The sequence below is a fragment of the Helicoverpa armigera genome, chromosome 18, assembly GCF_030705265.1.
Source record: "Helicoverpa armigera isolate CAAS_96S chromosome 18, ASM3070526v1, whole genome shotgun sequence".
Taxonomy (NCBI): domain Eukaryota; kingdom Metazoa; phylum Arthropoda; class Insecta; order Lepidoptera; family Noctuidae; genus Helicoverpa; species Helicoverpa armigera.
Window position 1 is genome coordinate 6,087,727 of NC_087137.1, and position 16,603 is coordinate 6,104,329.

The window sequence follows — 16,603 nt, forward strand, 5'->3', positions numbered from 1 at the left end:
TGTCCAATTTAAACCATCCTGCAACCGCTTTGACAACAATTTCGTTGCAAAATAATCCCTACCGTGGACTAAATTAAGTTGAGATTCAATTTCGGAATTCCGAGACCAGCTACACACGGGTTTCCACTTGTCTCCAGAAAAGTTAATGAATGAAGGAAAGCCCGGCCATGAGGTTATTTGAAACAAAAGACAAATGTTCCCAGTTGAAAAAGAACAATGGTTCAATGTTTCGTTTTGTACAAAATGACCTCTTTGGTGGAATGCGAACAAAAAGTTTTAATACAAAACTGTTTGCTAAGAAGAAAGTGGTAGATTTAAAGTAGTAATCACTATGTGAAAAAATGCGGACAACGCATTTGTAAACAGTAGACACTTAACACATAGTAACTATAACGTTTCAAATCTTTCACTGTGAGAAAATTGCTTTGAAAGCGTTTCTTAATCTCTATGTTTGAGTTTGTGGAACACATCTGAAAGCGCTGATACAAAGGCGTAAATATTCGTTGAAATACTCGAGTACTTCGTCCTCAATTGGCCGATGATATATCAGCTGCGAGTAAAACAAACTGACACTGAACACTTTGAAAATATTACGAGGCTGCTTCTCATATTTTATGCCGTCTAGTGATAAATGCGCCTTCACAAACTATGCCCAGCAACTGACAAAACCATGCATACTTTACTCCTATAAAGATCTCAAGTTTATAAGGATCGTAGAAAATATGAAATGAAGAGGTACCGTGGAGTACTTTTATTATACACCTTTTCCATTTCAATATATTTCAGGAACGAGACAGGAGCTGTAATGAATAATACATAGCTACAGAACTTATAGCATTTCATTATTTCCACCCAAATTATAGTCCCAGTGGATCCGACGGAGATAGATCGAAGTTACGGTAAGTTGCTGCATATTATATTAGCTACAACACATGTGGGGATACAACAAATTGTATTATATGTTATTCTCGATACAAAAGTCGTTAATTATTACTGGAATTGCGCTCGTTCTCACAAGAAATAAAGATTAACTAAACGCTGCTCTGCAAAGTTGCTTGAGAATTTGTATTGCGAAATAATTTGCGAGGTAGAATAATGAACGAGTGACAATTAATTTCAAAACAATCGTATATTTGCAACTTTGGTATCATACACACAGATGAATATTTTTTATGAAGTTAAATGAAACCTATAGTATTTTTTGGACTTTTTTATGAATTTTTAAAATTGAACTTCAATTGAGTCGAAATTGTGTATCAGACGTAAATAATTGACATTTTGATAATAAAGCTTCACGCACAATAGCAAATACGATTCAAAATTCAATTGAAATCCAAAATGACTTTACATTTAGAGGATAATTTAATTTTACAAAAAAAAAAAATACTATTCACTTTTTTATCTCGTAAAAGTTTCAAAAAACACTATAAAGTTCCGGTCAAAGCTTTGTTTCTACATAGACCGTTATTCGTGCAATTTGGTTACCAAAATAGGGGAGGGAAGACTACAAAGTCTCAAAGGATAAACTTGGCCCACTGTAAAGTGGCCCGATTGAAAAGTTTGCCAAGCGGAAGCCCTTAGCCCAAGTACTCCGATGCACTTGTTTTTTACCACATTTTATACTTATTATACTTGAGAAGCGAAATAGAATGAAGAGGAGACGAGCTAAGTTTATTAATTTAGACATCTTTGTGAGAAAAGTCTTCTTAACTTCGTAGTCTTGTAGTTTTTATGAACGTTATGAAATACAACAAATTCTTTAAAAGCAAAAGAACTGAGGTGATTGGTAATTTTCCAAAATGTTAAGACAACAATATTAATTTGTTGATTGCGAGCCAAGAAGTGGCGCCAGTGGTATTTGCTTTAATGGTGATTACAATAACTCAAATTGGTTTGTTTAAATAACATGCAGCTAGCAGATTGTGTATACTAACAGAAAATAATGGAACTATTTATTTAACCAAAGTGTGGCAACACTGTTGCTTTTAGGTAATTATTGTTTAATATTTCTAAACCATTATTTGCAATACAAAGTTCAATGACGTCATGTACATGAGTTTGCAAATGCTTCTGTTTTTTGGCTGATATTAATCAATTAAATTGTTTAATCAATAATCATGATTAGAATTTTGCATGTCATGAATTAGTAAGAATCTTATCTCAAAACCAATATAGGATTGCCTTTTGATCGTGGTGAAACCTACAAAAAACTGCGCCTTGGGAAATTATCAGACTTTATTTACTTTACCGGTAAATTGCTTTTACACTTTGAAAGAACCTAATATTGCCTAATATATACTCACGTGACAAATTATTTTTAAATGCACGTTATGTTTACGGCCAATATTATGCTTCACTAATTTTAACCCTTGAAAGGCAAATGAGCCAGGTTAAACCTTTTTATAGGTCAAATTGACCTGCCGATATCGTAGTAATATGATTTAGCACAATGTTAAAATAAAGGGGGAAAAATCCTTTTCGAAACAGATTTTAATGATGAGGCTGTAGCCATTTTGGCACGAGTTCAAATGGTGATCTCAATAATTCGCAGTCTTTACACCCCATGCCTGATATATTGGACTAACCGGCCAGTGACCTATAATTCAGGTAGCCTTAAAACTAGGGTTAAAATATGGCTGTAGAAACAAACTTCAATTTAACCGAAACCATTTATGATCAGACCGTTTTCTTGTGCAGTCGACATTTATGCCAGTCAGTAAAACAATGCTATCATCTCTTGAAAACTGTCAGCTGTCAAATGCAACAAAACTGTACCCCTTTACTAGATTTTTGAGCCTATTGAAACTGGAATTGATGTTAGTATTTTTTGTCAAAGTTTCGCGTTGACGCGTCACTAAAACGTTGTCATATCTAGTCATCGTTGTGTCATCTCTTAACTGATGTTTGAAGGTTATGTAAACGACTATATCCAAGGTCCACTGTTCATTTTAATTTACAAGACATATAAATAAACCACAGAAACGTTTGAATCGTGCGTTTTGAAAACACACGTAATATAATAAATGGTTTTTTGTTTTCTGTTTTGGCACTGATAAATATTAAAGGGACAGGCCTAACCATATCTCAGGAGACGTATGAGGGACTCCAAGATTTATGTAAGTTTCGAGTCTGATGCCAGCTAAAACTGAGTACAACACCATCTATTTTTCGAGGGAATCCATTTGCTGACAAGGGTCAGTCATGTTATTGCCATCGGAACCCGGCTAGTCCGAATTTCAGCACAATCTTTACTCAAGTCTCATACATATTAATAAGGGTCCAAGAACACAGAAGAATAGGATCGAACATTCTTAGATTTAGTAAGATTATCCGAAAGTTACGCACCTCTGGGTGTCGGGTCGATTGACACGATCGGGAATATATGTTTATTGATGTCTGGTTCTGTAAGTCAGCGGTCAAATGCATTGCTCATTTTCTTTCTCATGTTTGTAAATACAAACTGTAGTTTTATATCTACTGAATTACCAGTACGATTGTAAACTATCCTTAAGAAAGAAGAAAGTGCTTCTTGGTAAACAGCGGGATATTATCCGCTTTTTTCAATACAATCGATTGTAACAGAGCATGGCTGATGACCGACATACCGTCATTATAAAGTCAATACTATTAGTAATAGATACAGTTTAGTAGTGATCTATTGCTCTGATAACTGAGCTGTTTATTCGTAATGAAGTGCCATAAAATATTATCGATTATGGTAGTCGCTTTGACAACTCGACTTGAATTATTAGGCGCCTGTAGAATTATCTGTGTTTACTAACATTATAAAAACGTAAATGTTTGTATAAAGAGTACCTTTAGATGAAATACATTTAAAAATCGTTTATTTCGTTACACAAAACGAAATTTGTCCGTGGTATCATCGCTGAAACTTCTCTAACTTCTCAGAAATGAACCTTTGTAGCAGGTCTAAATATTTTACTAAAGACATCTAGTTCACCAAAAGAAGTTTGTCTTTATGTTATTAATTAACACCGAAAACTAAAATAAAAAGTACCATTTCGTTTCAAATTCAATCATGCAAAAGTACAACGCTTGAACGAACTTTTATCGAGCGAGGGCCCGAAAGAAGAATTTCTTTCGCAACCAGCCATGTTTCTCGGCCAACTGACTTAATAAAATGAATCCGTATACTTAAACGTATTTCTTTTAAATAAGGGATTAATTTTCAGATCCCTTATTTAAACGAGCATGGTTTGGACGAATTGGGGCATTAAAATTTACAAAGCTGGGTATTTTGAAACTTGTTGTACCTCTATTTCGCTTGAATTATTGCTATTAGCAAAGATGCAGCTGCGATTCTCTCTGTTCTAGAACTTTCCTTTGACAGATTTGAGTTTTGTTTGAATGAAAGTGGATAGGTAACCCTTTTGATGCGCTAGGTACTTATGTCATGCTTATATTGCCGATATGTCATGCTTTGAAACGACATCCGAGAGAGAAACTGTTATTACGTTCCTAGTTTGCACCTTTTAAATGGCTCTATTGCTGCTCTTTAGGACTGGCCTTTTCCGTTCCATATCCCAACTGACGATATTAATGAATGATCGTTCCACTTTTGACATTAAATACATAGTAGGTTATAGGTACCTATGTCTTCATAATATAAGTATACATAGATGACTCGTAAGTCTCATCACGATTATCGCAATCTAATGTTTATAAGCATATAATAGTCCACTTGCTCCAATATTTGTTTGCTTTCTAATAACTGTTGAAATTACACTTTCGCTGTTGCCAACTGAGAAGAGAAAATATAGAAAACGACGCGTTTTTGTTTGAAAATGGTACGTGACCATTCACATTATGTGTAATTATGTTTTATTATGGTCATGAAGAACGATATAAGGGTAAATACACACTGTCATAGAAGCGGTCATCATGTCGACATATCTTAAGGTGTCTACACACCAAAGCCGCTGATGCCGGCGGCACAGCCCGGCGGCCCAACCCGCCGGCCGTATTTTGTACAATCATGCCGCCGGCTTTCATAGAGTATTTGACAATTACTAGAACACCACATGCCGCGGCAGTCGTGCCGCCGGGCTGTGCCGCCGGGTCAGCGGCTTTGGTGTGTAGACCCCATTACGTATTCTTCAACAGTTCTTAAGCTAATGGCAATACTTTAAATAACTAAATTAAGAAATGTTCACATTTATGGCTACTGTAAATTAACTTCATGCCTTTCCAATCATCATCATCATCATCATCATCATCAGCCTATCGCAGTCCACTGCTGGACATAGGCCTCTCCAAGTGCACGCCACTGAGGCCTTTCCAATAATTACTGCTAATAGTCACATTCAACTGCTACCTTTTTATACTGCAACTGTACATAGGTAGGTACATTTCCATTTTAATTAATTTAAAAACAAAATTGTCGTGTTTCATTTTCCTAACAGGGTTTTGCAACTCAAACAAAGTGATACAATACATCAGATATGATGTTTACCTGGCTTGTCTTTCATCCTGGTATCAATATTGACGGGGTGACAAAAGTTTTTCGCATCGTAAAATAAGGCTCTCAATACATGTCGTGTGAAGTAGGTAAAGGTTCTATTTTGACGTCAGCGATATATTTTGATGTTTCCTGATTAAACTAGGATCTTTCTTGTAAGGTAGATAAGCTATATCTTTATAGAAGCAAAGCTATGAAGATGTTCAAACAAACGAAATTATGGTAAATAAATTGAATATTATAATACATTGGGATGTCAAACAAAAATGACTGTAATGAGGAATTAATTATTCAAATCCGTGATTAAAATTCTGACAAATAAAGTATCTTATACTCCAAACAATTAAACGAATTGACAGAACATCTAAGCTTTGAAGATTTCATAAAACCTTCCCGTAATTAGCTGTCATGGGAAAATGAAATGTTTTAATTAAATGAAATTAATTGATCGAAATACACACAATATGCTTCATAACGTTCAGCACTAAATATTTGCGAAGGGAAAATTTATTGGCTCAATAAATCAGTGCAGCGATTTCGAAATCAAACAGAAATCTATATCATTAGGAAGTGAAATATTGGGTTTCGTCTTTCATATATCTTTGCTGTATATTTGTTTGAAGGTGTTATGAAACGTCTGTCTGTCCGTTGCAGTATAAATATTTCCTTTGCTATAAATGGTTAGCTAAATATTATTTAACATGTTACCTAAATATGAAATGGATATGGGTTAATGTTTTTTCACAATCATATTCTTGTTGGGTGTGTTCTGATTAGGATTATGTTTTTATGTGCTATATTTGTTGATTGCAAACTAAATGAAGAGATGAATTTAAATATGTATGAACTATGAACATAACCATGTAACTTATTATTTTAGTGCCAAACAATAACCATAAAAGTTGCCTTTGTCTCAATGTTAAAGAGAGAAAGGTCATAAATAGCAATAATAAAGTCATTAAGTGCCCCAATTAGTCAGTCAGGGACAGTTTTATACGCACGTTAATTAAAATAAGACATAAAATCGTAGTCACATCGAGCGAACTTAATGGCCTCGACCTTCACCTAGCGAAGCTACATGACGGAAATAATTGCACGAACATAGCATTTAGTTTTTTTGTTTCTGTAGTTTTTTAGTAGTCTTTACGGTATCTAAAAGGTACTTATAACAAGATTTTTTCTGGTACTAAAAATAAAGAAATTATGCCAGTCATATTTTTAGTGATCTACGGAGTATGACGGTACAGTGGCTTCAAAACTATTTAGTAAGATTTTGCGTCGATATAAATTTAAAATTCTAGCAATAAAACAGTGTGTCAGACGATAATCTTCACACGTTTCCTTTGATTTACGATAAACAGTAAATACCAACAACAGATTGTTCTTTTAACAGCCATTTATCAAACAGAATGTGTTTAACAACACTAATAAAGCATAGCTGCCATAGAAATTACTGTGTAATTTCTAGATCGTAGGTAATATGGCTACTGAAGAAATTGCGTGTTTCTATGTGTGCACGTTATATCGCGTGTCTCACTGACCGGAATATTGTACACTCTTCGACAATACATCAGCATCTGATGGAAAACGCCAAGCGATTTTCAACCTTCTCACCATCACTTTAATAACCATTATTGCTTGTACTAATATTACTAATAAAAGTCATTTTTATATAATTTGCATAATTTAGAAATCTAATAAGTTTCACGTTAAGAAAAACGTTTATAATAGTTTCAGTAAGAAATACGAGTATTACCACAAAAAGTGGGAATATAAAATTTTGGGAATTGCTTTTTACTGCATAAACCTGTCCCGAAAACCGCGATTTCGCATTGACAGTATTGGAGAAAAACATGGAAACTAGGCGGGATGTACGTTGTTCCCCCTTTACAATGTTTATGATCATATTTTTTTATGGACATGTTTATACTTTCGTGATAAGGGTTGACGGTATCTGTAGACATGAAATGGGTTACGACTTCGCAGTACCAATTGAGATTACTGAAAAATATTGCTCAAATGTTCTAGAAGAATTGACATACCTTTGAAGACAGGAATGCTCCAATTTTTGTTGATCATTAAAATGAAGAAACGTACCTGAAACAAATAACATAAAATTAAAATTATGTCACATCTACGTTCCATTTTAGATACGAAATTAAAAAATCTATTTCTGATTGCATTTAAATAGTAAACAGTGAATTATTTTAAAACATATAATGACGCAAATAATGATGTCCATTTTAAAACCACCTTTGTCTATGCAGGTAAACCGCAGCCTATGTTACTATGAAATAATCCGCATCCACGTATAAATAGAACAATATTACAATTACACAAAGAGCAAATATCATTTGAAAATAATGTGAATTACGGAAAATATTATCCTGTGTAAATTCCATTTGACATTCTTGGAAATATGCTAGCCAAGATTTCCTGTGAGAGCATACATTTTATGAAAATATGTGACTATAAATACATTTTCGCAATAATTTCAGGTACTTCCCACTTCAAAACGAAAAAATAATATATGGGTACAAAAATCGGCATTCAATTACTATATTTACACATTTTTATGTGTGTGTAATTCCATGTGTTCCCTGAATCTTCTATACACAATATTGTATATTGTTAAATAAAGAGGAATGGTTAAGCTTTCGTTATTTATATGGTAACATTTAAAACAAACAGTAAAATAAATCCCTGAGATAAAAAACAGAAAGTACAACGTATAACAGTAATTTTTGTTTAGGCTCCGTTACAATTGAAGGATTTACCGATACAAGAACGAATGTGAATTGCTGAAGTTTTATTTTTATTTGCGGCCACTCCAAAAAAGAACAAAATTAAAGTACAAAAACATCTTTTGCAAAGAATAGATGAAATAAATCCATTTATAGCATTGAAAGAAGCATTTTATGAGCTCGTAATCTTAATCGCAGTGTCGACACACAAAATGAGATCCCATAGATAAAACGTTTAAGTTTCCCACCATAAAACTAACACTTGGTACGTAATACGTACTTAGAATCTCGCGCCGTCCCACTTTCGACATAAAAACAAACACATCGTAAAGTTACCATAACAATATTATGGGACTATGGGACAATGTTCAACCGTTGCGAAAGCGGGACTGTACTGCACCATCTATTGTTGGAAGATGTGTTGCCAGGGCTGGATTAGGCGTGTCGGGGCCCGTAGGCAATGAAGTACTCGGGGCACCTAAATTCAAAAATGGATTATTGCTTAGTTATAAGATAACAGCCGCGCCGGTGGTGATTTGATCAGCCCAGTGCTCGCACGGCATGTGTGGGGCCCGTTTATCCCTCAGCAGTTGGATGTACTGCGTATGAATCCATCTCTGTGCACGACGAAAGTTCATCTGTACTGCACTTATATGAATGAGCACATGTACATATTTAGTCCTGTTAGTAATATTTTTTATAAGAACTTTATGCTTTACGAGTAAAATACGATCAAAGCCAAAGATCAGACTGATTTTATGTGCCATTCTCATTTAAAGAGAAGATGAGTTCATACTATCAAATACAGATGATACCTTAACAGTTAATGAGATTTTCTTAATAGAACATTATCATTCACAGCATAATAATCAGACTAACGTCATAAACGTACCAAGAACTTTTCTTTCCTTAAAGTAGAAATCCATTTATTCAAGGCACGTGCTCAAATATCTTCGGAGCACACAATAGGCTGTTTCTACGTAGTGACGTTTAATTCCGTTTCCACTTGTATTTTCCTAACCGAGTATGGCTTGTCTCCCAGGTATGTTCCGCGCGACTGAACACCCTAGCGCACTTTTATTAGAATTAGCTGACTAAGCATGTTCTGAAAACGACGCTACATAAGGCTTGTAACAATGACAATAGAAAACCAGCTTTAGTTCTATTGTTTAAAGTTCATTTTTGCTTTGTTGTTACCTGTTACTACTAATCGTGATACTAAGATAGGAAGTTCATTACTAAATATCTATTTATCAATAGTAATGTTGTTTTTTTTTCTTTTATAAAATCTAAGAATAAAGTCGTTATTATAATAAGAATCACCTTGAATTCCAGTAAACACGATCATTATGAGCTTCGACGTTCTACGTTTTACAAGAAAATATTGCATATTTGTATTGATGATAAATTGTCTGTCTATTTCAAATAATGACTAATCCAATCACTGGATTTACTACTCGTCAGGACTTAAAGTTCATATAGGTAAATATTCAAGTCTAAGTACGTCAATGTTCTATGCTTCGAACCAATGTTTGCAATAGTCATACTGAAGTATTTGTATTAACGAAACCAATTTAATAAGCGTCCACACATTCGCAAGTCACCAGCCATTGAATCGAAGTTTGTTTCGAAATACAAGTAATTTTGAGCACTGTGCCAGTCCAACTGTGTTTAACCGCTCAACAGTGTTAAATTGGACGTTTTCCAAAAGGTTTTGAAGCGAATAGAGCGCTGTCAAACTTATAATGAGCAACTTCAAATTATGAATGCTGACCCTGAATTCTATGACCTTTGGAAATCAAACATAATTTAAATGGCCTATCGTTAGCAGATTTTGGTGTCAAAAACAAAAACCTAGCGAAAATATTTAAGCGCATCGCTTAAGAGTTTATTGACCAATTGTTTTGACCTATTGAAGCCTTTGAAATATTCTAGATACAAGTTTAAGTTATATTGGTCGTGATGCTCTACAGATCTCCACGATCAGAGTTCAATGTTCTGATAAATTTCTCGGGTATTATTAGCAATTTTGAAGGGCGACGTTTCTTGAACCCTTCAGATAATACTAATATAAATAGACTTTAACAGATACACAATACAGATTCTGATGTTATTTGTTAAGGGTTTCAACTAAGTACTGAATAAGATTGATTCCAATTTATTGGGCTTTTCAACATTGGAAAAAAAGAATTAGAATAAAGAAACTTAAATCAGTCATTGTAAGTGTCAAAAGAATTCTCAAAGTATTGTTAAGTTTTGGCAAGGTTTCAGTTTCAAGATAAAGAAATATCAACTTGGGAATGTAATCTGTTAGAAAACATAATAAATGATGTTTTTCTCCTACATAAAGCAAATCGAGTTAATTTTTCACAATCATGTACACTTATAATTAAAATTGATCGTAAGTCTGATACATATTACACATGACAGTGTAATCACTTTTATTTTACTTTTATTTTTTACCATTCTTCAATAATGGATAACAATACAATCAGAGCATAATTGTGACAATAAAAATAAAGCACGATGATAAAAGTATTCTACTCAATTGTATGTGAACGCAAAAAGCATAAGAACTATTGGAAAACTTAAGTCCCACGTCGTTTTTCTTTGCCCGAGGCAAGACGTTAGCTCTCTAATTAGTTTTGCATGACTAAGACGGCAAAAAATCTTGGTTTCACATTCGAAAGCGTTTCATATGAAATACCTTACAAAGGAGAATTTATTATGATTCTTATTTATAGTATTATGACCTACTTTACCATTGTTTAGCTTGTATTGTTGATATCGAACGTGTATTGTTGTTGGTAATCATTTTTATCGTTCAATGACCTTTCGATCGACGGTCTTATTGATATCGAGCTTTGAATAAAATATTGGAAAATTAGGGTGGGAATTCGATTTGTTTTTGTAATAAAATATTGATAATATAAATATGGTCCCTGTCCATAACATGCAATTTATTACAATTTTTCCTCGAGTGCCTACATGATCAATGCAACGTACATTTCCAAATATTTAAATTTTAACATGGTTTACCTCAAAATGTGGTTTATTCATGGTTTTACCAATTAATTTTAATAAGAAAATTTTAAATTCTTTTAATTACATTTAATTATATGGACTACAACACGTTGCAATTGCACGTTACCTATAAAGAATATTACAAAAGAAAAATTGGTATTGTAAACGTTAATTGGGGAAACCATTAAATTCTCAAAGGCTTCTTACGTAACCGTTAACAAGATTTATGTAACATTATAAACTTAAGAGTTTTCACACCCAATTTTGATAAAAAATGGCGGCCATACATTTCTTTTTATTAAATTCTTGCTTCAAGACATTATTGTGGATTTACGCTTTGTTACTCAAAGAATGGAGATTAAAAGAAAATTGTTTATAATACCAGAAATTAAGATTGGTATTCTAATGTTGTTGGTAGACTTAAATCTGGTTTTCAAATTCAATGAGGTAGAGTTGCGAAAAATACCCAACCATGCGGTTTATTTTAGTTAAAACCGTATTATATAGTGGTACTTTTTACATGTATATTGATTGGACGGTAAATGTTTTAAATAAGCTTTAAAATTAGCGGTAGGTACAATTTCTAAAATAACAATTATCTTCACATTTTAATAAACGAGAACACAAAACTCGCCTCAACATAGCCGTAGTCTTAAGGAATCAAAAGTTTCAAAACAATCAGGGAACATCAAAACTTGTGTAATACCATCGGAAAGCGTTGCTTTTGTGACAGTACAAAGGAGGCGAAACTCAAGTACGAGGTAGTATTGCTTTTAGTATAAACTTTCAGCAAAATATCTCGATAGAAGTGCTGGGGAACTTTTGACGTCCGTCGTCTATTAGCGGTACTTACGTCCTTTCGTCTTTGGACAAGCTTTTAGTGTTCTTGCAATTCTGCTGATACGCCACTTTTGGTGTTATCTGAACATTTTGTTTCATAAATTCTTCGTTTTTATTGACTTAACTGTTATTTCATTGGTGCAGTTTTTGCGAGCGATGTCACGTTCATCATTTAATTTAGGTACCATTTTGAGTTATACACAGGAAAATAATTTACCTACTGGTAAATGCATTTCAATCTGGCGGAAAATAATAATTAAATCCTAACAAATCATTAGGAAAATATTAATCTCGTTAATTAGTACCTAACAAATATATAAACAGTTCAAAATATGTGCCCAAATTAATGCAATAATGATGTCATGTACAAAATTAATTTCAAAATATTTGTCCGTTTTATACCAAAACAAACAAAACACAACACCATAGAGTAATTACAAATGTATATCATCTGAAGCAATACATGTAAAGGGGGACACATACATTAGTTGATAAAGAACAGGATACACGTGGGGCCTTATAAGTACAGTTAAGCCGACACGACATGTCCGTATTCAATGATTCAGTGTACATAGCACGAAAGTCGTGACGGTCAATAAATGCCTTTCAGTATGAACATCATTAAGTACTTGATATAAAACAGCGTCTGTCTATCTATTGGCAATAAACTAACAGTTTCTAAGCCTTCATGAATCATTTGTATGTACCTATTTGTGAAATTTGAATTTTGGGTGAGTCCCAGTGATGACCCTACGGGCCCTCGTTGCCGGGAATGAAGAAACAAATGAAAAGTAGAAGTGATTTTCACGTGGTTTTCAAGAAAAGTAAGAGTGCTTTATAAAGAAGGGTTAGATAACACACAAATATTCCGAACATGATAATTGGATATAAGGCATGTGTCTGTAACTCTTTCACGCATAAACAAATAAACGAATTTTTACTAACTTAACTTGGCAGTAATAGCTTAGACCACTGAATAAATTATGCTGATTGTTATCCATATCGCGGGAGAAACCGCGGGCGGAAGCTATTATTATTTACAAAATACCCGTGCAAAGTCAGCTCATTTCTAGTTTAACACACTGAATACTCAGGCCTTTGAACAACAGTCGTCATGGTCCATTTATCCAATATCAAGAACTTACAATTCCATACGTAACGGATTTTAATTGTGCGTAGACAATAAAAATTGATTGATTGTTAGGAAGTACAATTAGTGGGTAGTTAGCATTTTGTGCCTCGTGGTGTAATGTGTTATTAATGGCCCGGTTCTGCGAGTGCAGTCTCTTGAGCCTAGTTTGGAGTAAGGTTTGTCTTTGTTATGATCCAGAAATGCAGGAGGTATCATCTATTTTAAGCAATGCTTGTCCCGATTGGAGAATTCCCCCAGCCTCACCACTTGATCTTTCTGACATAGGTCTATATGACATGACAGTTACAAGCAATCCTAGTATAAATAAGAAAGAACTTTCAAACCTAAAAAAATATTTGCTTAGAAAAACCATCTTGAATAAAACGTAAATCCTGTCTCACCAATATTTTTACCACAACATGATTTCTGCCAAAACGAGAGAAGAACCAAAATAAATACCGTCTGATAACCTACATTATTCTTGTCACACAAATCTCAACCTTATTCACTGCTGATAAGGATGTTCTAACGTGTTGAAACAAAAGCAACAAATGAACATTGATGGCGGAGAAACGCGCTTGATTTACTGCCGAAACATCGTAAAACCGCGTCGTCAACTAGCAGCCATTCATCATCTTACTGTCAATGCTATCAAAGAGTTTTTATTCCATTTAACGCCCGTACGTTAACCTCGTCGGATGAACTGTGATACGGATGACTGACCACACGTGCAGTACGCGAGGGTCTTCTAAAGTTAAGTAATACACCTCCATGACCTCATTATAGACGTTGCATGCCAAACGGAGCAGACGTGACAAATTCCAAAGAAATTCTGCATTAACGCACCGTAAAAATACTCACGAACTGTGACGAAAACTGCTATACTACCACGACATTACGTTTATTTCGTTTTATAATATCAAACGTAATTATATTAGTTTCGCCAGAATGTACCTCTAAAATATCCCGGGTTTCTTTATTGAGGAAACATAACTCATCAGAAATCGGCATATAAAATTAATCGGTACAGACGCCGTGACTAAACGTCACTGCGTTCAGAGGAATAGTTCTGTTTTCCGTACTAATTTCTTCCTAGTTATAAACTTGATGAGGGGAAATAAAGTTAGTGACCGGGTCGACAACACAGGACAAATGCCGGGAAATTGTTGACACCGTGCCAACTAAAGGTCTGGTTACATTGCGCAACGATGCGCGCGCGCCACTCCCTTCATAAACCAGCGTCAAATAGACGGTAACGATAAGTGCAGTACTCATACGTCATGACGATAATGTTTCTGCAAGCGATATGCTTATGAAATATTCGTGCCTACTACGAAATACATAGGCAATTTGCGAAACAAGGCATCCTAATCGTAGCATTACATTAATAGAAAAGGCTACGCTATCAACCCCAAGAGTGTAATCTTAAAGACGTCATACACTTGTGAGCATCTAACTTAGACTGAGTCAGTTCTCTGAAACGCAGGTCGTCTTTATTACTGTAAAATTGAAAGCCACTATTTGACCCGCTTCATACTGCAGTTGTCATAATGCAGTGTCGGGCCAGTAATAAAATGGCCATTAAACTGGCGACGTTGTCTAACTGAAAATGTCAGGCCACCCTCACCAGTGACCTGGAGTGCTACCAAGGGAATGTTCCACATATCGTGCCTTTGTAAACCATTATGACTTATAATAGGACCATATTTCATAGACTTGGCAATAGCAAGCGGTTTATTACAATAGTGGGTACTTACTTGAATGTAATGTACTTGATTTTATTGTTGCGGTAGCGAAATACATTGTTATGACTATGTGGTAATGTCGTTAGTTATTTGTCAATATACTTGTAAGTTAACTGAATGAAGTAGTAGAACTTGTTTATGCTGAACTTAATCTGAATATAATTGTCAAAATTTTGCACGTTTAATGTAATTTTGGTACAATATGAATGATTACTATCTTAATTTATGACCGTTATAACCACAAGCTTGTAATGAAAGTGGTTCTAATGTTAAATGACAGGCAAATGGACTAGCTGCAGGAAATTTTGTAAATACACAGCTGTATTCTTGTGCCGGTTACATCATGCTATTTTCTAAGCGACGGAACAACAGACACACAAAAGAAATGCAATGACTAAGAAAACCAACATTACAAAATAAAAAGCCAAAGATAACATACAAGGCGCAGGTTAAGTCAGAATATCTAGACAAAGACAAATAAAGTTAATACGAACACATAAACACCATAGCATTCCATATACCCTTACACCATCGAAGATACGTAATATTTACCATAATCTATTCTATGGGAGGATAAGAACAAAGCACAGAGCTTTTCCCCACTAAATATCATGGTGTTTCTGAGATAAAATACACCATATCCAACACTAACTAATAAAATGCGACAATTTGTTTAATGCAAGCAATCTTGGTGCGTGCGAATTGTGGCAAAACATTTTCTTGAGTAATCTCGGCCTGTGTTAATGTAATTCCGTCGCCTATGTGAGATGTATGACGTATAGATACATAGTATATATTTATAGTAATAAACTGAGGGAAAGTTATGAGGAAAAATTCGATAATAGGCGGCTGTTCTATGTATTTGGAAGTCGGTTGATGATATAATGTGGTTTGGTATGTAAAAGTGTGATTGCTACTTACTCATTTGTTTTATCTACTGATAGCTAAAAATATTTGCATGTATTAGGTGTTACTGTGAAAGGAAGTATGTTTCTGATTATCATGATATTTGGTTCAGAATTCTATCGGGTTTAGGATAATACAGCACGAGTGGAAAACCTAACGTTCTACCAATATAGTAAGAAATACTATTACTATAAGAAGTATTATTGCAACATTACTACTCTTACAATAGAATAATTTACACGTGCAACCACATTGAATCTGTAATACATACTAGTATTGATCTCTTGTTCATCAATATAATATTTTCATTATCTATGACGCAATCGTATTGTAAAAGAAAGTGATGACTTTATCTAACAAGAAAATTGTAATTCTTGTTGATACAGAAGCGACATTTGTTATCAGCCATCGTTACAATTGAATTTATCTACAATCTACACGTCTCGACGAATATCGATTGGTCATTATTATATTTTACTTTTATCGCAATCTGAGTCTGGCCTATTAATCTGTGCTGAAATATTGCCATGCGAAAATAAACTTTTCTAATCAGGTAAGTGGTTAGCATAGAATAAATTATTCCTTGGCCGCTAAATCTAAATCTGGCAACACACGTACTGGGATAGGCAATACATATTAATAGCACGGAGCATTAACGTCCTTAATGACTGCCTGTATGTCTAGTGGACAGAGGCGTGACTGCTGATCATGATGTCCAGGGTTTTATTCCCAG

General features: G+C 34.3%; 1 protein-coding gene across 7 annotated transcripts in view; it reads right to left on the reverse strand.

Annotated features, from left to right (window-relative positions):
- Positions 1-16,603, reverse strand: part of Rapgap1 (Rap GTPase activating protein 1) — a 273,776-nt gene that overhangs the window by 63,100 nt on the left and 194,073 nt on the right. The window lies entirely within an intron of this gene.